General features: G+C 38.5%; 1 protein-coding gene across 8 annotated transcripts in view; it reads right to left on the bottom strand.

Moving 5' to 3' along the window:
* ENOX1 (ecto-NOX disulfide-thiol exchanger 1) overlaps positions 1 to 24,400 on the bottom strand; it is a 618,533-nt gene that overhangs the window by 433,916 nt on the left and 160,217 nt on the right. The window lies entirely within an intron of this gene.

The raw sequence follows: 24,400 nt of genomic DNA, 5'->3' as shown, positions 1-24,400 counted from the left end.
TTCTTTGAACATGTATTATGACCCTCAGTTAACATTCTTTCATTAGGTCATAGAGTCAGTGGTAAGATGAGGTTATACTTTTTACCTTCATCAGAGGTATTTTCACAGGAAAATGTGGGCTAACACTAGCTTTCCTGTATAAAATAAGAATAAAAAATCTTGCGAAAATAAAATACGCTTAAAAAATACGTACAGGGCTTCCCTGGTGGCGCAGTGGTTGAGAATCTGCCTGCCAATGCAGGGGACACGGGTTCGAGCCCTGGTCTGGGAAGATCCCACATACCGCGGAGCAGCTAAGCCCGTGTGCCACAACTACTGAGCTTGCGCGTCTGGAGCCTGTGCTCCGCAACAAGAGAGGCCGTGACAGTGAGAGGCCCACGCACCGCAATGAAGAGTGGCCCCCGCTCGCAGCAACTAGAGAAAGCCCTCGCACAGAAACGAAGACCCAACACAGCCAAAAGTTAATTAATTAATTAATTAATTAAAAAAAAATACGTACATACAATTTCACTTACTGAAAAGCTATAAAATCAAGGCAAAGGTCTTTTCTTAAAACAATCAACTTTAGGAGCGACTTGCAAATTAATGTGTTCTTTTCTTTAACAGTCATTAGCCTGAATTGGTACCTAAGCCATAACATAAGAAAATAAAAGATTCATATCAACAGTTTTAAATTCTGTAGCCTCAATTCCCAGATATACTCTTAATAGTTGGTTTTATGAATTTCTCTTTAAAATGTGTGAAATTAATACATTCATCTAAAAAGGCAACTGAGAATCCATACACAGCTCAAAAATACAAACTTCAGAAACACAGATGTTCTACCAAATTCTCACTTGCTTACTCCCAGCTAAATTCATCACTGAGCGTTAAAAAGATTTTCTAAACTGTCGAGGACAAAAAAAAAAATGGTATTATGCATTCATATCTGGCTCTGTCACCATCTAGGGCATGTTACTATAGACGTTAAACATCTGGGCAGGAGGAAAGGATCTATTTGGGAGCTTTTGGCTACCATGACAACTGAGTGTAAGTCTCTCAAACAGTTCGGTCTCTGCTCCTCTACTTTTAACACCACTGCAGGCCTTTCATTTTCATTCCAAAAGCCCAGAGTAGGTACCATTTTAAAACAACAATCATCACAGTAAATAATATTTACGTGTAGGAAGTCAGTTCCTAGAGCATGTTTCTCTTGCTTCTGTCCTAGTTTATTACTGTGGGTAGGACAAATTCTTTCTAATTGCAGTGATGCAGTTAAAGTAGTTTGGACTTCATGGCTTTTAGATGAGGAAGTCCTCTATTTCTGAGTTACTCAAGAGATGGTGCTTAGTGAAAAAGTCTTAATGAAAATTAGCCACCATTATTTTTCCCATGAAGAAGCCTCCCTTCTGGATGTTAAAAATCTTTATCAAAATTCTAAATGACACAGAATATGGAAAATAATAATTACAGCTTTCATGTAGTCATGTTTTCTGTATATTGGATGTGCAATGCACTTTGTACACATCATTTTATATTTATTCTTCAAAACTACCTGTAAAGTTGGTATTATTATTTAGATCTCACAGTTATGGAAACTAAACTATGGAGAAAGGTATAACAACATTCACTCCACAGATATTTACTGAGTGCCTACTGTGTGCTAGGCACCAGGAGTATAATGGTATGAAGCATTATAGCATGTCCCTACTTCCATGGAGCTAATCATGCGTGGGCAAAGGGAAACAAACAGCTAGTAAGGGACAGAGGCAGTAACAGAGAAGCTAATTCTGGTTTGAGTGTCCAAGATGGCAGAGTAGGAAGCCCCAAACTCACCTCCTTCCATGGACACACCAATATCATAACTATTTATAGAGAAACTATCTATGAAGAAGATCTGAAGACTAGGACAAAGTATTTTCCACAACTAAAGATATAAAGAAGGAACTGAAATGAGATAGGTAAGAGGGATGGAGAATTGGTATAGTCAGAACCCACACCGCCAGGTAGGTGAGCTACAAATGGGAGGATAATCACAATTGCAGAGGTTCTCCCCAAGGATCGAGTGGTCTGAGCCCCGCACTGGGCTCCCCAGCCTAGAGGTCCTACACTAGGAAAACAAGCCCCCAGAACATCAGGCTTTGAAGGCCAGCAGGGTTTGCATTTGAGAGAGGCGGAGGGCTATAGGAAACAGAGACTCCACTCCTAAGGGCACACGGAAATCTCACACACTCCAAGTCCAGCACAAAGGCAGTGATTTGAAAGGAGCCTGGTTTGGACCCACTTGCTCACCTTGGAGAGCCTCCTGGAGAGGCAAGAGGCAACTGGGACTCCACTGGGAACAAAGACACTGGCAGCAGCCACTTGTAGGAGCTCATTTAACCACAAGGACACTGACGATGGTGAGCACCATTCTGGAGTCCTCCCTCTAGCTTATTAGTGCCAGGGACTTACCTGCCCACCAGTAGGCTGGCACCAGCCCCAGGCACACTCAGGGCGTCACAGCCAGGCAAACTGGGACCTGGCCCCATCCACCAGCAGGCTGGCAGCCACTGCATGAGGCAGGGCCTGGTAGTCAACTGAGCCAGGAGTCTGCCTGCATATCACCACACCCAAAGTAGCCAGCCCGCCACAACAGAAGGGCCCACAGAGCCCACAGAAAAGCATATCGCTAGAGCATATAGCTCTGGTGACCAGAGGGGGAGTGTGCGGCTGGGCCCAAAGGATGCCTCCTAATTCTCTCTCTCTGTGCACAGAAAAAAACTAAAAATGGATTAAAGACTTGAAAAGCTGAGACCGTAAAACTTCTAGAAGAAAACATACGCAGTATGCTTTTTGACATCGGTCTTACAATATTGTTTTGGATATATCTCCTCAGGCAAGGAAACAAAAAGCAAAAATAATCAAATGGGACTCATCAAACAAAAAGTTTTTACACAGTGAACAAACTGAAAAAGTAGCCTACTGAATGGGAGAAGATATTTGCAAATCATATATCTAACAAGGGGCTACTATCCAAAATGTGCAAAGAACTCATACAGTTCAACATGAGAAAAACAAGCAACTGGTTTAAAAAATGGACAGAGAACCTGAATAGACATTTTTCCAAAGAAGACCTACAGATGGCCAACAAACACATGAGAAGATGCTGAACTAAACATCAGGGAAACACAAATCAAAACCACAATGAGGTATCACTTCACACCTGTCAAAGTCAGCACTGCAAAAAAGACAACAAATAACAAGTCCTGAGGAGATATGGAGAAAAGGGAACCCTTGTGCACTGTCAGCGTGAATGTAAATTAGTGCAGCCCCTGTGGAAAACACTATGGAGCTTCCTCAAAAAAAACAGATTGCTGGTTATACCTGTCTCCCCAACTCCCATTCACACTGGTAGCCTGAAATTAGCCATGCTTGGCAAATGCTAAAAATTAGGCCTCTTTTCTCCCTGAGAGCCAAATTACTAGCATAGCACTCTTCTCCTAAAAATATATTGCCCCCCCACAAGGAAATATGCTTCATGAAGGTAGAGCTTTGTCTGTTTTGATCAATGCTTTCTCCACAAGACCTATAGTGCTTGGCACATTGTAAGACATAAATATTTGTTGAATGAAATAATATTTTGTCGTAGCTCCTACACTCAAGCAGACTGAAAGACGACTACCCAAACTCCAAAATTCCATTTTCAGAACTTGTATAAACACGTTCTGTGGTTCAGAAAGTCTGGCCCTTTCCCAAGACTACTTCATCTGCTCATAAAGGGGTCTCCTCAAAAAGGGAACCCTCCTACATTGTTGGTGGGAATGTAAGTTAGTGCAGTCACTGTGGAAAACAGTATGGAGGTTCCTCAGAAAACTAAAAACAGAATTACCATATGATCCAGCAATCCCACTTCTGGGCATATATCCAGACAAAACTATAATTCAAAAAGATACATGCACCCCTATGTTCATAACAGCAGTATTCGCAATAGCCAAGACATGGAAACAACCTAAATGTCCATCGACGGATGAATGGATAAAGAAGACGCAGTACGTATGTACAATGGAATACTACTCAGCCATAAAAGAGAACAAAATAATGCCATTTGCAGCAACATGGATACAACTAGAGATGACCATATTAAGTGAAGTAAGTCAGACAGAGAAAGGTAAATACCGTATGATATCACTTATACATGGAATGTAAAATATGACACAAATGAACCTATCTATGAAACAGAAACAGAATCATGGACACAGAGAAGAGACTGGTGGTTGCCAAGGGAAAGGGAGCTGGGGAAGGGATGGAGTGGGAGGCTGGGGTTAGCAGATGTCAGCTTTTATATATAGGATGGGTAAACAACAAGGTCCTACTGTAGAGCACAGGGAACTATATTCAGTACCCCATGATGAACCATAATGGAAAAGATCGTATAACTAAGTCACTTTGCTGTACAGCAGTAATACAACATTGTAAATTAACTATACTTCAATTAAAAAAAATACAAAAGAAAAAATGAAATAAAGAAATAAAGAAATAAAATAAAGGGGTCTCCTCTCTGCCTGCACGGCTGCTGAGCAGAAGATACAGGACTCGCCAGTGAACCTCAGTCCCTGGAAATACCTCCAACTGAAAAAGGGCAAATAGCAAATTGTGATAAGTATGACACAGCTGGCTTTCACTTTTATTGTAACCTGTCGGAACAAATACCAAACTACAGGCGATATGGTGTGCTATGAATAAAATTGCAGAAAAAGGTTTGGGCTCCTTTAAAATACACTATTTAGAATGTGAAACTACTTTTTTTTAAAAGTCAAGGAGCAGTTTACCAGGAGCTCTGAAGGCAACACCAAGCTGACAAGGACCTGTAGAGTTGCAATAGGATTCTTTCACTTATCTAAGGATAGCTCTGTGTTAAGTGGGGTGTTTCCATCAGAGACAGAACATTGCTGACCCGCTGAAAAGTGTTAACAGGATCTTAACTAGATTTTAGTGAAAATAGTTGAGTGTTAGCGAGCTTGTTGAAATCCGCGGAGGCGGTCAGAATTCTGTTGGGAAGCTGGGAGAGTCTCTGGCAAAGATAATAGACGCAAAGTATTGGATTAATTGGGCCAAGAGTACCTAGTTTGTACTTAGTGTGCAAAGAGGTTCATTTTTCATAAATAACACTTTCTAACTTTCCTTACATAGGTGTTACCAATATATCCCAAATAACTCATTTATAATTGCATAGCTTATTAGTAGAAAGTTCCTTATAATTTTCCTTATTTTCAACCATTATCAGTGGTATAGTAAGTTAAGACATCCTTGGCAGCAAAGTTACCAAAACTCTGGTCTGGCCACAGAGGAACCCTGGCCTGATGTGTGTCTAGTACTTCCATTCCCCTCAATGCATCAGACCCATTATTTCACATGATCTACCAACAATTCTGTAGGGCGGATATGACAAGCCTCATGTTATAATTATGAAAACCGAAGCCCAAGGAGGTTACAGCTTACCAGTTAGGGCAAATACGGTCACTAAAATCCCAGACCACAGACTCAAGAAACCTACTGCTCTTTCTACCACAAGATGCGGGGTCTACTGGAATAAAATTTAGTCTCTTCGGGGATGTGCTGGGCCTGGGTAGATGTAAGGATGCCCTAGCTGAGCCTCAGGTAGAGCCATCTTATGGAAGCTCTACAGTCCTGATCCCTGAGTCTTATCTGGCTAAATTCCACCTTGAGCTTAGCGTACTGCATAAGGCTTACAGCCAGGAGCACCCAAGTCACTGAGCTGAGAATCATCCGGGAAAAGGCAGGAGTAGAGGACCTCTGCCTGGTGCCTACAATGCAGGTTGGCAGGAAATAATCCCTTCATGTGACACCACCTGTACAATATCTTCCTCAATGTTACAATGTTAAATGTTCCTGAAAAACGTCTTAGAATCACATCCTCTGCGTTACTAAAGACACTTCAGTAACTGAATCCTTAATTCAATACATGAAAACATCATCTTATTTTGAGGGGTGAGAACGGGTAGGAGTATGGGAAGGGCAATGTATTATTTCGGGTTGAGTCTCCTGATAATAAAAATACTGGCTTTTAAACAACATAATTCTTTTTCCCAAAAACACAAATTATTTCTCTTCTGCTCAGTGTCACAAATATTTTTATCTCCTATGCAAAGAACATTGTGCTGGGTGTCAAAAGATATAAAGATGAATAAGAAATGATTTCTTCCCTCGAGGAATCATTGATCTAATGAAAAGATGGAAATCTTTCTAGAATAGATTTTTACATGTGTCTACCTTCTTAAGAATAATATTATACAGCTTTTCCTCGGTGACTTAGGGCATCATTATGAATATCCGCTGCTGTCCTGATAACAACAATGGGCACAGCTGTAGTTAAGTTAACCAAGAACTTGCCATCTACCTCTTTGAATTGGCTAGATGGATGGATGGATGGACAGAAAGACAGATACAAATATCCCTTTGCGCTCCGGTCTTTTTCCCATTCTTCCCATGCCATATATGAACTAAAGAGCTACCGTGTGACAAATGTGCTTTGAACAAGCACAGAACTGCCTTTAGTCTTCACTGAGGCACAGGGAGGGCTGAAGCCTGCTGAGCCCCCAGAGCTGCCCTGAAGGTCACTTCTTATTGCTGGGCCTCTCTCTGACGTGTCACCCACCCACCCCCCTCTTGTCACTTGAATTTCCACACTGCTGGCACCCCCCCTTCCAATCTCTGCCAATTACTCTGAGACTCTTCACTCTTTGTTGTGCTCGAATTACACTGTGCCTAAGATGCCTAGCAAAGGGCAGTCACAGGGCAGGCGCTGGAGAAAGGCTGGTGTTTGACGTGACACTTTTCCCAGTCTCTGCATCTTTCACAGGATCAGGTGGACACATACAAGATACTGCTCCTCTTTGCGGTCAGCAAACCCACAAATCACAATCCATCACTTTTTATTTGTGCATATCTGTGAATAAAGTTTTCTTTTTTTCCTCTCACCCCTGCACAAGACACTCATTATGCTTGCCATAACTCATTTGTAATGGTATAGTCCAATAGCTTAAAAGCTCCTTAGTATTTTCATAAATTTTCTCCACCCAGCAGTTCTATTTTAATAAAATAGTCACTTTGGCTTTATTTATATTTTTATAAATAATTTATATTTCGGTTATAACAAATAATTCTGGGTCTGAGTTATGTTGTCATGGACACACAATTTGAGCTTTCTAGAAGCAGCATCACCGCCATTCCGGTGTTGCTTCCTCTTACCTAATGATGACAGACCTACAGATGAGATGAAAGTCTAAGGTTCGCAGCTAAAAGGCAAAGCAATTATAAAGTATGGCACGTGTAGCATCTGATTATTTCTCTCCGTATAACTTCACACTTGCAATTGAAAAAAAAAAATGTTCTTGTCTTATTTGTAACATAAACCATGTCATGGAATCCTTTTATATTTTTTTATTTTATTTTATTTTTGGCCGCGTTGGGTCTTTGTTGCTGCACGCAGGCTTTCTCTAGTTGTGGTGAGCGGGGGCTACTCTTCATTGCGGTGTGCAGGCTTCTCATTGCGGTGGCTTCTCTTGTTGTGGAGCACAGGCTCTAGGCGCATGGGATTCAGTAGTTGCAGCACGCAGGCTCAGTAGTTGCAGCATGCAGGCCCTAGAGAGCACGGGCTTCAGTAGTTGTGGCACGTAGGCTCAGTAGTTGTGACTCGCAGGCTCTAGCGCGCAGGCTCAGTACTTGTGGCTCAAGGGCTTAGTGGCTCCGTGGCATGTGGGATCTTCCCGGATCAGGGATCGAACCCGTGTCCCTGGAGAATCCTTTTATTTTAATCTCCTTGCAGGCTCTCATTAAAGCTAGCACACATATAATTGCACTGAAAACTGATAACGATTACACTATTATGGCATAAGAATTAATGTAAGGTGCATTAACAAATATTAAAATAACTGTTACAAATACAAGAAAAACATGACTGCACTACACTCTTAGGGGCTTCATTTATGTAAGAATTTTTCCCATCTCCTTCCTGTTCACCCAGACAACAGCCAGATAAATGACAGTCTCTGATCTTTACTAATAGCGTTGTTTTCTCAGAGAATAACTTCCTATGATCCCCCCCGTTTTGAAATTTTGCACCTCTCATGAGTATATGAAAATCCCAGCATTTCACTTTGCCCCATTTCAAATTTATATGACAGAGTTCCAAACGCTGGGAGCTGCAAAGTGCCCATGCTTAGGACGTATCAACCATCTGCCCTGGTCATCAAGACAGAGTCCAGACATCAAAGTGCTCATGGCATTTACGTAATGTTTATGTGCTATTTTGCAGGTGATAAATGGAGTCTAGCTTTTCCAAACTCAGACCCATCTAATTCCATCGCATGTGAGTACTTTTCTTGTGCTGTGTATTCAACTGTGCATGTTTGTACTTGCTCACTTGCCTCTCCCCCCCGCCCCTGCCATCTCTCTCTCTCTCTCTCTCTCTCTCCCTCGCTCTCTCTCTCTCTCTCTCTCTCACACACACACAGTCTGAGAGCAAATCACGTAGGTGCCCCAGAAAGGCTAAAGGTTTGATACCCATTCAAACTGATATTTCTAAAGTATTTACTCAACGTTTATTAAGTGGAATTGGGGAAAACTTATTTTCTATTAAGTGTGTATCTCTTCATGGTTAGTTAACAGAGCTAGTTCACACACTGAATGCACGTATCACTTTCTCGAGCTTCAATTTCTTTTTTCACAATGTTTTGGTCTCATGGCTGGCTAAAATTAGTTACTCATACTCATGAGGGCAGCAGTAACCTACACATATAGAGTTACAAAGTGGATCGCAAAGTTCCTTGGTTTGTTTGTTTACGTTCAGGTTGTCAAAACATTTTCCACTTTTCCCTGGTCCTTTTCTCAGTTCAATCTTCTTTTCTCTTCAGTCTTCTTGGCTTCTTACGATTTACCAAACCAAGCAAAATCTTGGGAAGCACACTAACAACTTTCAAATTTAGATACTAAAAATAAATGTATAGCATGGTGATGATAGTTAATAACACTGTAATATATTTGAAAGCTGCTAAGAAAATATATCTTAAAAGTTTCCATCACAAGAAAGAAAAATTGTAATTGTGTGTGGTGATGGGTGTTAATTAGACTTATTGTGGCGATCATTTTACAATATATACAAATATCAAATCATTATGCTGTACACCTGAAACTAATATAATGTTATGTCAATTACACCTCAATAAAAGAAAATAAATTTAAAAATAAATAAATCACTCATTTCCAATAAACAGACCTATATAAAATACTACTCAGTATAAGAATTTCAACTGACTGTGAATTGCCAAATTTAGGTGATTGCAATTGTGGGGAGACTTGCTGTAACATTGTGCAACATATCTAATATAGTTCAGCAATGCCAACAATTATTATTGTTATCTTGCTCCCACCCCTATGAGGGGGCTGGAATAAATTTTGTCTTGCCAACTGCCTAAGTGTTACACATGGAAACCTGAGTTAATAGGTGCCATGTTTCCTGTTTACACCAATGATATTCCATTGGTATACATTGGTGCCAGAAGAAGCTGCCTTTCCTTAATTCAGATCTGTTCACCCAGATACGCACATGTATCCCTGGATCCATTAGGCATCAAGAATTACAATACTTGGAAGACTAGTCCTCCAGTCTAAACGTTTAAATGTTAAATGCTAAGTTATGTTGCAGGATCTGAAGCAGGATGTTGCAGGATCTGTTGCAAACATGACTCAGTCACACATCTGCTGCAGCCCTGTCCAGATGTCAGAATGCATGTCATTTCGGATTAATTTATAATGAGAGAAATCAAGTCATGACCCATGTAGTCTCAAAGGTCTACTTAGATGATGGTGAAGACCTATGATGCTCCCTGAAGTATGGCTGACTCTCCGATCTTATTAAGGATATATGTTTCTGACATTTTAAATATCTTAAGTCAGTGATTTTAGCCACTTGGGAAAAACAATGTTGCAGCATGTAATTTAAGGTCATTTCAACAGAGCCAGTTCAATCTTAAATCATCATTTCTAATGCATTCTAGCAATGCCTCTTTTGTGAAGTCACTCTGCACAATAGTGCCAGTGACCATGGAATGTGACTGAACAACAAATTACTTGTAGAGTCTGCAAAACAAGTCAACCTCTCAGCAGTTGAGAGCTTTGCCTAAGAGCCTGTGCTTGCCCCTGGCATGGTACCTTGCTCTTCTTCATCAGTTTCAGCAATGCCACATTGCTTTCCAGCCTCCTAACTCACTGGCCTCACAAACACAGACTCCCTAAGTGCTCTCAAAGATGCTGGTTATCACCTTCGGGGGAAACACTTTCTTTTCCTTTCTGCAAACTCTGCATTTTTTTTCTGACATTCATATCCAATCAATCACTGTCAACAGTCATCTTCACATATGAATGTTAATACTAATATTATTAGAGAATTCTTGGTAATCTGTTTTGTGGGTAGAGTTGAAAGGGGGTGACCATAAGCAAGCAATCCAAAGGAAAATCATTTCAACTACTCTGAAAGCCTACCTCTGTGAAGCAGTCAGAGAGAGCAGATTAATGTCCCAGGTAGGCTCGTTGTGAATAAGATGGTGTGTATTACAGCTAGGAAGGGCCAACCAAGTAGATCTCACTTGACCGGCCCAGTTGACAGTAGTAGAACATTTTGGAAATGAAAACACAGATATATCCTGTATGGGTTACTCATATTCTTGTAAGTCACTAATTTGAGAGTATCATATTTGATGACTGAGAAAGATCTGGAAGGGAATTGGATTATCATTGACAAATAGTTCTAAATGGATAGAAATAACATCTTTGTTGGTGCCCCATCTGTCATCAGCTATAAAGGGCAGATTTTTTATTATTATTATTATTTTTTTTTTTTTGCTAAAGTCATAGGAATAGAATTATGGGTTCTTTCCAAAAGAGTAAAAAGAAAGCAGACTTTATGACTCCTGGAAAGTTTTTACCCAAGAATTCCTGCAGGGTGATTTGAAAATTAATGCTTTTTCCTCCAGGGGAACTTGTATAAAAAAATTAATTTGATAACCAATTAATTATCATAAATTCTCCTCAGTATTTTTCTCACCAAGACTTTTATGACTCTCAAAATAAATCAGCAGCATTATGATCTGTGCCTTCCACTACAGCCCAGTACTTTGTTCCATAAGTGCAATACAATACATTTCAATTCCCATCGTCTAACACTATCTTTGCAAACAAATATTAAGCCTTACATTTTATAATAAATAGTTCCGGATGATAAAAACTGTACTTAAATATTTCTGAGTGATAACAAAAGTTTATACTAGTTGCCTGCTTAGTTTTTTCAGACATTGCCAAACTGTTTTCCAAGGTGGCTGTACAATTTCACATTCCTACCAGCAATCTATCAGTGATCTAGTTTCTCTGCATCCTTGCCAGCATTTGATGTTGTCACTAGTTTTAATTTAGCCATTCTGATAGATGTATAGTGATTTGGGATTGTGGTTTTAATATGCATTTCCATGACGACTAATACTATCCAACGTTTTCACATGCTTATTGGCTACCTGCATACACCCTTTGGTGAAATTCTTCAGGTCTTTTCCCCACTTTCTAATTAGACTGTTTTTCAGTGTTGACTTTTGAGAGTTCTTTATATATTCTAGGGTAGTAGTTCTTTCTCAGATCAGTGGTTTGCAAACATTTTCTCCCAGTCTGTAGCTTATATTTTTATTCTCCCAACAGAGTCTTTGGCAGAGCAAAACAATTTAATATTAATGAAATCTGAAAAATTCTGATTTATTTATTTTTTCTTTTGTGGATCATGCTTTTGGCATCAAGTTTAAGAACTCTGTCTATGCCTAGATCCCAAAGATTTCATCCTACTTTTTCTAACAGTTTTGTACTTAACTCCATGATCTATTTTGAGTTAATTTTTGTATAAGGTGTGAAATGAAGATTGAGGTTCATTTTTCACCTATGAATGTTATTGCTCCAGCACTGTGTGTTAAAAAAGGTATCCTGCCTCCATTGAATTGCATTTGCACCTCTGTCAAAAGTCAATTGTGCACATTTGTATGGGTCTTTGACTGGGGTCTCTATTCTCCTCCATTGATTTATGCATGTATCCATCCACCAAAACCACAGTCTTGATTATAGTGTCTATATAATAAGTCATGGAACTGGGTAGATTGAATCCTCTCATAATGCTTTTTTCAAAATTGTTTAAACTATTCTAGTTCTTTTGCCTTTCTATATAAAATTTAGAATAATCTTGTCAATAGCCACAAAATTGTTCCTGTGATTTTGATAGGAATTGCTAGCAAACCTATATATCAGCTTGAGGATAACTGACATCTTCCACTCCATGAACGTGGTATGCCTTTCCATTTGTTTAAATCTTTTTTTATTTCTTTCATCAGTATTGTGTAGCTTTTAGTATACAAGTCTTGTACGTTTTGTTAGATTTACACCTAAACACTTCTTTTTGAGCAACTGTAAGCAGTATTGTATTTCTGAATTTCTGTGTCAATGTGTTTATTGCTAGTATACAGAAATACAACTGACTGTATGTCTAGTTGCATCCTGTGATCTTCCTGAACTCACTTATTAGTTCTAGGTTTTTTTTTAAAACATAGATTCTTTGTGATTTTCTATATATACAACCACGTTGCCTGTAAATAATGGCAGTTTTATTTCTTCCTTCCCAATCTATGTGTTTTTTGTTCCTTGCTTTATAGTACTGTTGAGTAAGAATGGTGAGGGTGGATATCCTTGCCTTGTTCCCAATCTTAAGGAGAAAGCATTCAGCCTTTCATCTTTAACTGTAAAGTTCTGTGTAGGTTTTTTTTTGTAGATTGTTACATATCAAATTGGAGAAAACTCCTCTATCCTTATTTTTTAATCATGAATAGGTGTTGAATTTTGTCAAATGTTTTTTCTGCATCAATTGATATGGTCATGTGTTTTCTCTAACTTATTAATAGAGTGGATTACATGGATGGATTTTCAAATACTGAACCAGCTCTTTTTCCATGGAATAAATCCTACCAGGTCATGGCTTATAATTGTTACATATATTGTTAAATTCTATTGATTACTATTTTGTTAAGGATTTTTGCATCTCTATATGAGAAATATTGGTATATAGTTTTCAATTTCGTATTGTTTTTGTCTGGTTTTGGTATCAGGGCAATGCTAGCATCCCACAGTGAATTGAGAAGAGTTCTCTTCTACTTTCTGGAAGAGACTACAGAATTGGTATTAATTATTCTTTAAATCTGCAATAGACCTCTCCAGAAAAAAATCAACTGGGCCTGGAGATTCCTTCTGGGGGAGTTTTAAAATTATGAATACCATTTCCTTAATAGTTACAGGTCTATTCAAATTATCTACATTATATTGGGTGAGTTGTATTATTTTGTGTTTTGAAAGGAACTAGTCTATTCCATCTAGGCTGCCAACTTCATGTAGGTAAGACTGTTCATAGTATCACCTTTATTTCCTTTTGAAGCCTGCAGGGTCTGTAGTGATATCTGTTGTTTCATTCCTGATACTAGTTATTTCTATCCTCTCTCTTTTTTTCTTTGTCAGTTTTGCTAGAGGTTTGCCAATTTTATTGATTTTTTCAAAGAACCAGTTCCTCGTTCTATTGATTTTTCTGTTTTTCTGTTCTCAATTTCACTGATTTCGACTTTTACCCTTATTATCTCCATTTTTTTACTTGCGTTGGGTTTAGTTTGCTGTTCTTTTTCCAGCTTCTTGAGGTGGGAACTTAGATTACTGATTTAAGACTTTCCTCATTTTTATATGAATTTAGTCCTATGAATTTCCCTCTCAAAACTGCTTTAGCTGCTGCCCACAAATTTTATATTGTATCTTCATTTTCATTTAGTTCAACGTATTTTTTATTTTCCTTTGATACTTCCTCTTTGGCCTGTGGATTATTTAGAATTATGTTGCTTAGTTTCAAAGTGTTAAGAGATCATCCTGTTATCTTTCGGTTATTGATTTCCAGTTTAATTCTATTGGGGTCAGAGAACATACTCTATATAGTTTCAATTGCTTTAAATTTGTTAAGTTTGTCTTATGACCCAGTACATAGTCTTTCTGGTATCTGTTCCATGGGCACTTGAAAAGAATGTGTATTCTGCTGTTGTTTGGAGTAGTTTCTAAGTGTCAATTAGATCCTGTTGATTTGTTGATTAATGGTGTTACGAGTTCTTCTATATCCTTGCTGATTTTCTGTGTAGTTATGCTGTCAACTGTCAAGAACGGGACGTTGAAATCTCCACCTGTAATTGTGGATTTGCATATTTCTCCCTTCAGCTCTATCAGGTTTTGGGTTTTTTTCACATATTTTGTAGCTCTGTTGTTTGCTGCAGTTACATTTAGGACAGCTATATCTTCATGGTAGATTAACCCTTTTATCGTTATATAAAGTTCAGCTCCTTCTCTGGTGATTTTGTCTACATTATCTGATGTTACAACCTTGAATTCCTTTGATTAATGTTGACATGATATATATTTTTCTGTCCTTTAACTTTCAATGTTCCTATATTGTTATATTTGAAGTGAGTTCCCTGTAGACAGCATATAGTTGGTTTTTGTTTTTTAATCCATCCTGACAATTTGTCTTTTACTTGATATTTTTAGATTGTCTGCATTAATGTAATTATTGATATATTAGGGTTTCTGCCATCTTATTTTTAATTTTGTTTGTTCTGTTTTTCATTTCTCTATTTTTTTCTTGTGCTTCAAGTAAGTGAGATGAACACTGTAGAATTCCATTTTGATTTATCTGTAGTGTTTTTGAATGTATCTCTCTGTATAATTTTTCAATGGCTTCTCTAGGCATTATGTATATACCTAACTTGCCACAGTCTATTGGTGGCATCCTTTTACCAGTTCAAGTGCGATAGAGAAAACTTACCTACTTTTATGTCTCTTTACCTTCCCTATTTAAAATATAATTGTAATCAATATTTCCTCTACATAAACTTAGAAGCTATATCAGACAGTGTTATAATTTTCATTTCAACTACTGAACACAATTTGGAAAATTCAAGAGAAGAAAATCTAATATATTTACCCATATTTTTGCTTACCACGTTATTTCTTCTTTTCTGAGTGCCCTGAATCCCTTTTATTTTATTGTTTCCTTTCTGTTCAGAGAAATTCCTCAAGCCACTTTTTTAGGACAGGTCGACTGGGGTCTAATTCTCTTAGTTTTCCTTATTCTGAAAATGCCTCGATTTCCCCTTCATTCCTGAAGGATATTTTTACTGGGTTTAGGACTATGAGTTGACAGTTCTTTTCTTTCAGCACATGAAAAATATTGTGCCACTTCCTTCTGGCTTCCGTTGTTTCTAATGAGAAATCTGCCCTTTTAATTATTTTGCTCCTGTAGGTAAAGGGTTGTTTTCTCTTGCTGCTTTCAAGACGTATCCTTGAAAATAGTTTTGAAGTTTAATTATAATGTGTGGTGGTGTGGATCTGTGTTTATTCTTTTGGGGAATGTGTTCAGCTTCTTGAATCTGTAGGTTTATGTCTCTTGCCAAATTTAGGAAGCTTTCAGCCACTGTATCTTTTTTTTGGCCATTATAATTTCAAGTTGTTTTTCAGCGCACCCTCTTTCTCCTTTCTTTCTGGTACTTCAATGCCATGAATATTAGATTTTTTGTTATAATTCCACAGGTCCCTGATCCTCTATTCATTGAGAACTTTTTTCCCATTCTATTTTCCCTCTGTTGTTCGCATTGGGTTAATTATTCTCATTCTGTCTTCCAGTTCACTGATTCTTTCTTCTATCCCCTCCATTCTGCTGTTTAGCACATCCACTGAGATTTTTATTTTGGTTTTTGTATTTTCAGTTCTAAAATGTCTACTTGGTTCTTCTTTATATTTTATGTTTCCTTGTTGAGACTTTCTATTTCTTTGCTGGGGCTTTCTAGTGTTTTCATTTATTTCAACAGTGTTTGTAGTTGCTTATTGAAGCGTTTTTATCACGAATCCTTTAAAATCCTTGTTAGATAATTCTGACTGTCATCTTGATGTTGGCATGAATAGATTACCTTTTTTCATACAACCTGAGATATTCCCGGTTCTAGGTACAAAGAGTGATTGTCAATTAAAATCTGAACATATGCGTATTACACTCGGAGACACTGGATCTTATTTAAACCTCCTATTTTAATAGGCTTTCCCTGATACTGATCTGATAGGGATAGGGATGATACCATCTCATTATTGCCAAGTGAAGGTAGAAGTCCAGGTTCCCTACTGAGCCTCTATTGACACACAAGTGCGGGATTTTGTTAGATGAGTATCCATTTTCAGTTGTTTAGCCCTTGCATTTGATTATATCGCACCTTTATTTTCCAGACTTTTTTGCCTCATAGTCCTTAAGTGCTATTTCAGCAACAGTGGGAACAGAATATTCCAAGAATAGGGCAGCAATAAAATATCATTTACAAAAGGAATACAATTAAAACACCGTCTCCCCAGTTAAAGCTTATTGCCATTAATACATAGTCCCTAAAACAGGTTTTGTTTATTTTGTTTAATTCAAAAGATGAAGCTCCTTCTTTTCTCTACAAAGAAACACACGCACAGAAAAGGATTAACTCCTTGCGGACCTCAATGTAGTATATAAAGATGTGTGTGTGTGTGTGTGTGTGTATACAAACTTCTGATAATATTTGCTCACAGTAGAATACTTTGGGGAAAGAGAAATGCATAAAAATATAACTCTACATAATACCATCTAGCTATAAACTACTCTTACATTTTCTTTGGAGTAGTCCACTCTAGTTTCTTCCTATGCACTTATTATATTTTCTTCTCTTTATAAAATGGGCTTATACTATAATAAATACCATTTGGAACCCTGCTTTATCCACTTAACATAATAATGGGTTTTCCCATTTGGTTAAATGGTCTTTAAAAACATGAGTCTTTAATGGCTATAATAATATTCTACCTTATGAAGGTGCCATAATTTATTTAAACATTCTTCTATTTGAGGATACGTTTTTACATTTTTGCTGTTTTTAATAATACTGGAATGCATATTTTTTAACATAAATCTTTGATTTTTTTTTTCCCCTTAGGGCAGACTGCTAGAATTTGGATTACTGGATTGCAGCTACTAATAGCACAAGGCTCCCTGCTAGAGCAGGAAACACTGGTGTGGGTCAGGGCCAAGTTAACTCTTGGCCGTTGCATTGAAAGGGTTTGCAAATTCTGCATCCTTCTAGCAACACACTGTTGGGGTTCTCTTTAGGGTACTTATATCCTGTGCAGTAGTGTGGCCAGGCAAGCCTGAGGCTCCTCCAGCTTACACCAAGAACTAGTTGTTTCCTCTGTTCCTTAGAAGAGCTGCTGGGAACCAGGGAAACTGAGTCATGTGTGTGCTTCCTCTGGTCTGTATCCTGTCTCTTTTCACCACTGGAGTAGTAAGGGCCAAGATGAGAGTGTGAGTCAGCGGAACGGTGTGAGACATTTTTTGCAGGAAGCCTTACTTGCTAATTTATTTTAGGACAAATAAAAGAGATTCCATGCTGTAAACAAATAGTATCTTTAAAACAAAATTGGGAACACAATTATCTATATGTAAGTACCTTTCTGTCTGTCTATCTATGATCTATCTATCACCAAAATTTAGGCGACTCGATAGTTTCATCACACTGTGATTGTGTTGTATCTGATTACATATTGCTCTCAATAAAGTACTTTTAAGCTATTTTCTTTTCCATAATAGATCTTGTAAGTTATTTAATTGTAAAAATGTACAATACCTTCTAATATTACATTCTTTAAAACAAGAATGTTTTCCACTGCCGACAAGACAAACAGCAGTACCTTTACACAAAAGAACTCATTTGTCAGCTTACTTTGAAACACCCAATTTCCATCAGCTGTTTGCTCTTCCTAGAGCAGACTGAGTGGGGGAGAATTTACATTTTATTTATTCATGCTCTTTGTTCATTTTTCTATTGAGGTGTTAGGGTTTCTTTTTCTTATGAATTTGGAAAATTCCTTTAATTACTGATGATATTAACCTTATGTCTGTCTTATTTGTTGCAAATATTTTCCCCAGTTTTCAGAGCCAGTTGATTCCGTATATGGTGCATTTATTTTTTACAATTCAGAAACGTTTAAATTTAGTACATTAAAATATGTTTTTTGCTTTAGCATTTTTTCTTTTGTATAGTTAGTATATCTTCCCAAGTCTAAAATCACATATATATTAAGCTATAAAAATGATTTTAATATCATTTTTGAGAAATCATGATTCTTCATTGATTTTGATACCATTTTTATCATATACTAAATTATTTCATCTACTGGATCTTTTAAAGCCCTTGTAGTTGTACCACTGTGTTATCTGATGATTCTTAGATTGTTTACTGAGGGAATACTGAACATCTTGTAAGGCAAGTATTCTTTCCTCCACTGCCATTTACCTTTTCTTTTCCTCAAAATTTTAACTAGCTCACCCATTTATTCTTCCAAATGAATTTCACAGTCAATAATTCAAGTTTCAAAATAAAAATTCTCTTAGATTTTAAATGTAAAATTTAAATTTTATGATTATTAAAGATGTTTACACCAGTAAACATGTGAAAAGGTACTGACTTTTACTACTAATCATAATAGCACTGCAAGTGATCTGCCATCCTAAAGTAAATAAAAATTTTTAAGTTTGATAATGTTTGGTGTTGGTATAAGTATGTGGGAAATTAGCACTTTCATAGACCACTGATGACAAAGGAAATTGGTAGTTACTTTAGAAGAAGTTTGTCACATCTGTCAAAATGTAAAATGCGTGCACCATTTGATCCAACAATTTCCCTTCTAGGACTCTGTCCCACAGACATTTTTACACATGTACATAAAGATACAAGGTAGGTCATTGTACCAGTGTTTGTAATAAGCCCATATTGGATTCCACATAAAAATATGCCTCAGGGGAATGATAAACTATGGCATGTCCATACAGTGGAATATTGTATAGCTATTAAGTAGAATGAAGTAGATTTATATGTAATAATATGGAACAAAATCTCTAAGATACAGTAGTCCCCCCTTATGTGCAGTTTCACTTTCTGAGGTTTCAGTTACCCGCAGTCAACACAGTCTGAAAATATTAAATGGAAAGTTCCAGAAATAAACAATTCGTAAGATTTAAATAGCACATCATTCTAAGTAGCATGATGAAATCTCATGCCATCCTGATCTGTCCCATGCGGGACGTGAATCATCCCTTTGACCAGAGTATCCCACCTGTTAGTCACTTAGTAGCTGTCTCAGTTATCAGATCAACTGTTGCAATATCACAGTGCTTGTGTTCAAGTCACCACCCTCTTTTTAGTTAGTAATGGCCCCAAAGCACAAGAGTAGTGATTCTGGCAATTCAGATGAGCCAAAGAGAAGCCATAAAGTGCTTCCTTTAAGTGAAAAGGTGAAAGTTCTTGACTAATAAGGAAAGAAAAAAAAATTATATGCTGAGGTTGCTAAGATCTACGGTAAGAACAAATCTTCTGTGAAATTGTGAAGGAGGAAAAAAGAAATTCGTGCTAGTTTTGCTGTTGCGCCTCAACTGCAAAAGTTACAGCCACAGTGCATGATAAGCACTTAGTTAAGATGAAAAAGGCATTAAATGTACACGATAAGATATTCTGAAAAATCAAAACTACAATGAGGTACCACCTCACACCAGTCAGAACTGCCATCATTAAAAAGTCTACAAATAACAAATGCTGGAGAGGGTGTGGAGAAAAGGGAACCATCCTACACTGCAGGTAGGAATACAAGTTGGTGCAGCCACTGTGGGAAACAGTATGGAGGTTCCTCAGAAAACTAAAAATAGAACTACCATATGATCCAGCAATCCCACTCCTGAGCACATATCCAGACAAAACTATAATTCAAAAAGATACACGCACCCCTATGTTCATAGCAGCACTATTCACAACAGCCAAGACATGGAAGCAACCTAAATGTCCATCGACAGATGAATGGATAAAGAAGATGTGGTACATATATACAATGCAATACTACTCAGCCATAAAAAAGAATGAGATAATGCCATTGGCAGCAACATGGATGTAACTAGAGATTATCATACCAAGTGAAGTAAGTCAGAAAGAGAAAGACAAATACCATATGATATCACTTATATGTGGAATCTAAAATATGCCACAAATGAAGCTATCTATGAAACAGAAACAGAATCACTGACATATAGAATAGACTGGGTGGCTGCCAAGGGGGAGGGGGTTGGGAGAGAGTTGGAGTGGGAGTCTGGGGTTAGCAGATGGAAGCTTTTATATGTAGAATGGATAAACAAGGTCCTACTGTAGAGCACAGAGAACTATATTCAATATCCTATGATAAACCATATGGAAAAGAATATTTTTTAAAAAAGGTATTTTGAGAGATAGACACACATATTCACACAACTTTTATTACAGTGTATTGTTATAATCGTCCTATTTTATTATTATTTTTAGTCTCTTACTGTGCCTAATTCATAAAGTAAACTTTATGATAGGCATGTATGTATAGGAACAAACAATATATAGAGGGTTCAGTACTATCCAAGGTTTCAGGCATCCATTGGGGGCCTTGGGATGTCTCCCCCACAGATAAAGAGGACTACTGTATATTATTAAATAAAAAATAAGTTTGAGAAAAATATGACCAACATAATGCTATTTCTATTTTAAAGTATGTCTTCATGTGTGTGTTGGGGGGGAGGGGTAGTATGTGTATGTATAAAAAATATTTAGAAGGGCAGACACTAAAAGGGTAATTGTGTATTTACTTCTGGGGAGTTAAGTGAAATTAGAGAGTAAAAAGAAAGACTATAACTGTTAATCTAAGTATTTGTACATTATTTTACTTATCTACTATAATATTGTGTTCATATACAACTTACATGTTTTAAATTAAAAAACTTAAAAGCAACACCTAGTCACTATTAACGTTATCTTTTCCTGGACTACTATTTTGGGTTTCTATGTGTTTATTTACTCTCTAACTGGGAGAAAGTTATTCATACTTAGTTGGCCAACAGATAATATGTGTGAGCTCCCGGCTGGCAATGCCCCTCGGGTGGTGGTTTCTGAATCCCCTTCTGAGTTCCACCTTATGGTACATGTTAGTCTGGAAACTTTTAGGGTTTAGCTAGCATTCATCCCGGACTACCCTAAGTGACTGGGGTGAGATTTCTTTTGTCCTCATTGCATATTTCTCTACCCCCAAACCCCAGCAAACACAGAGTGAGAGAAAAGCTACAATTCTTGGTGTGTTACATGGGGAAGGGACTTTACCACCTGGGATGGATTTTATTCTTCCCCTTCTGCACCACCCACTAAAAAAGGACAGTAAACTACTGGGAATTGCAGTCTATGAAGATATATAAAAATTTGGTGCTGAGGAGAAGCTCTGCTACAGTATTTTTTTTTTTTTTTTTTTGTCTGTGCCACACGGCTTGCGGGATCTCAGTTCCCCGACCAGAGACTGAACCCGGGCTCCAGCAGTGAAAGCCCAGAATCCTAACCACTAGGCCACCAGGGAACTCTCATCTGCTATGGTATTTTGAACATGTCAAAAAGCACATGACCCACAGGAGAGAGCTGCTCAGGCTTTCTACTGGTACAGAAATCCAATGCTGGCCAACAACTTTTATTCTCAATTCAGCTCTATCAGCCTCGTAATCACTAGAAATTCCTTCAGGAATCCTGCAAAAGGCTATCAGTCTTATTTTCCACTGGTATTATGTCTTTATCTTTTTCTGTGTCACCACTGATACTTAAATGGAAAGTTGAGAGAGGCTGTGTCAGGGCCTGTCAGCCAGATGACACTATAAATGTGTTATTTTGCAAATAAAAGTCAAGTCCAAAAACATAATACAACACTGCTAATGGACAAAAGAGGCCATAAACACAAAAGGTGTATGTGGACAAACACAACCCTTCTTAGAACTTTTCTACACCGCAGTGGTGCATCTGCCACTTACTAACCAAGCATGGCGGCTCTCCAGGGCGCTAATTCTCCCAAGGACCAAATACCCATTTACTGTGTATGTGTGCAGAGAACAGGGAACGTTTCAATGACAGCTGCTCTGAAGATCAGGACGAAGGGGAGAGAAAGGAATGAAAAGCAGCGTTACAATACAGAGAGACCAAAATCTGAGTGGAAATAAAGATAGACAGTGGGGAATCAACAGGAGATTAATGCCTATGAAGTGATGAAAGAGGATAGAGTCCCAGAAGGGGTACCAGAGAAAAACTCTGTAAATTATCAGTGGGAAACGGAAGCTCTGCTGGGAAAGACCGTCAGCCTAATTTTTTTCAAACTTAAAACTGGGATTTTTGTGCCACCAGGAAATAATAGGTAAGCGGGGAAGCTAAGGCAATTTATCACAGTGATCATTTCCACTGATAAGCATTTCTTTGTTTGAACAAATGCCCACTCTTAAAAACCAAGTCGCAACTGAACTAACAACTTGGTTTCCAGTGACGTTCCGTTTTAAAAAAAAAAAAAAAAACTTCCAAAAAATATAATATAAAAAGAGTGAATATACGATATATTTTTGGTCTTTTGACAGAGATAAATGCGCTAGAAGGACACCTGCCACTCTTTACTTTAAATGTGGAAATCGTGGGCTGGCCTAAAAGATGTAACAGGTTACAGAAAAACCCAAACGAACTTTTTGGCCAGCCCATATGTTCAATCCATATACCTTCTATAATTTCCGCATGTGAGAGGTGAGAATATGTTTAAAAATACCCAATATCAGAAAAATATGATGTATATCAGGATTCTGTTGGCTCTTGTCAGCTACTCACAGCGAGATAAGGCAGCAAAGGAGGGGCCAGAACTTGCACTAGACTTGCCGCTGGAGCAAGTGCATGTGTGCACAGTGGGCAAAGCATAATGCTCATGCTGACCTCTATTCAGGACAAAAGAAAACTAGGGAGTCCCAGGACCCAGGGCCATATGCAGAAAGAGGCCCAGCAGTCCTGGGAAGCCGTCCTGCAATGGTCCACAGACACTTATCTGTCAACGGGGAAGCAGCAGGGCCCTGTCCCTGGGCTGGACTTCTCCCCAGCATAGCCACTGGTGCAGCCAGTGGAGTTAGTTGGGCCTCGATCCTACAAGAGAGACCAAATGATTGAATAAGAAGAGAGTTCTGACCTGGACTACATTCAAGCCACCGGAGGTTTGGGAAGTCAAGACACAGAAGGTTTGTTGTTACTAAGAAGGTTAACATCAAGAAGGGTTAACATCAAATGGGCTGACAATGCACCACTGGGACTGGGAACCATGCCCAGGGCCATGCAAGTAATAGTGACACGTAGCAAACACTACAAAAGGGTCTCCTATTAGTAGGAGTAGCATAACATCACATCCAATTTCAAATGATGGAATCTCCTCAAAGGTGAAATTTTGCACTTGAAGTCTGTGGTTAACAACTGTTTCATGGAATCGTGGGACGCTGACTCTGGAAAAGCAGGCAGACCGTCAGCTCAGGCGGCCCAGGCTCCAGTATAACTTGCCGCCTAGCTTTGAGCGTCGTCACCTAAGCTTCCAGGGCCTCGGTTTTCTCATCCCAACAGTCTCTATGGCCACCTCTGGAAACTCTTGAAGGCCATGAATTTTTGTTATGAGGCTCCTGTCACAAATATAATCTTAGCAAAAATGATCCTATATTGTGGCATTCCTACTTATGCAGCAAATCTAAAGGGGATAATCACACTCCAAAATGGACATTCAGAACAGTCCAGCTTCCTTCACCCAAATCCTTTGAGAAGCAGACGTGGTAGCAAGCCAACCAAAACCTTGTTAAGACTGATCATGAAATAAATCATGTCCATCCCAGCTGAGCACAGTCTCCCTCACCCCTCTGTGCCCAGCTCAGTCTTCCCTCCATCAAGGGCTGGTGTGTCAGGACCGGCTTTGTCCCGCAGCAGCTGGGGGCCATAGGTCCTGGCTGCCCTCTGCGGGCTGGACACAGCTGTGGCGAGGCTAGGCAGCTTGAACAGTGTCGGGTTTCATGAGGAGGCAGGAAGCAGAAGGGCTGACCTTAGAGACACACAGGAAGTGGGGTGGGGGGACTGGGTATAAGGGACACAGGTGTGCCCAGCCCAAGCCCATCAGGAAGAGTTCCCAGCACGACCCAGGGTTCCTAGTACAGGTTGCCCCTGTAAGCAGCTTTTTTGGCAGGAAAGAGCTCCTTGCAGGAAAGGGGTCTCTGCAGGAGGCCCCTTTTTTTTTTTTTTTTTTTTTTTTTTAATGCTATTCTTGTCTGCTTACATTCTTTTTATTTATGTATGTATGTATGTATGTATGGCTGTGTTGGGTCTTCGTTTCTTTGCGAGGGCTTTCTCTAGTTGTGGCAAGTGGGGGC

Source organism: Balaenoptera musculus, chromosome 18, assembly GCF_009873245.2.
Source record: "Balaenoptera musculus isolate JJ_BM4_2016_0621 chromosome 18, mBalMus1.pri.v3, whole genome shotgun sequence".
In the NCBI taxonomy this organism is placed as follows: Eukaryota; Metazoa; Chordata; class Mammalia; order Artiodactyla; family Balaenopteridae; genus Balaenoptera; species Balaenoptera musculus.
The sequence above is the reverse complement of the archived record's forward strand: the minus strand, read 5'-3'. Positions and strand labels throughout refer to the sequence as shown.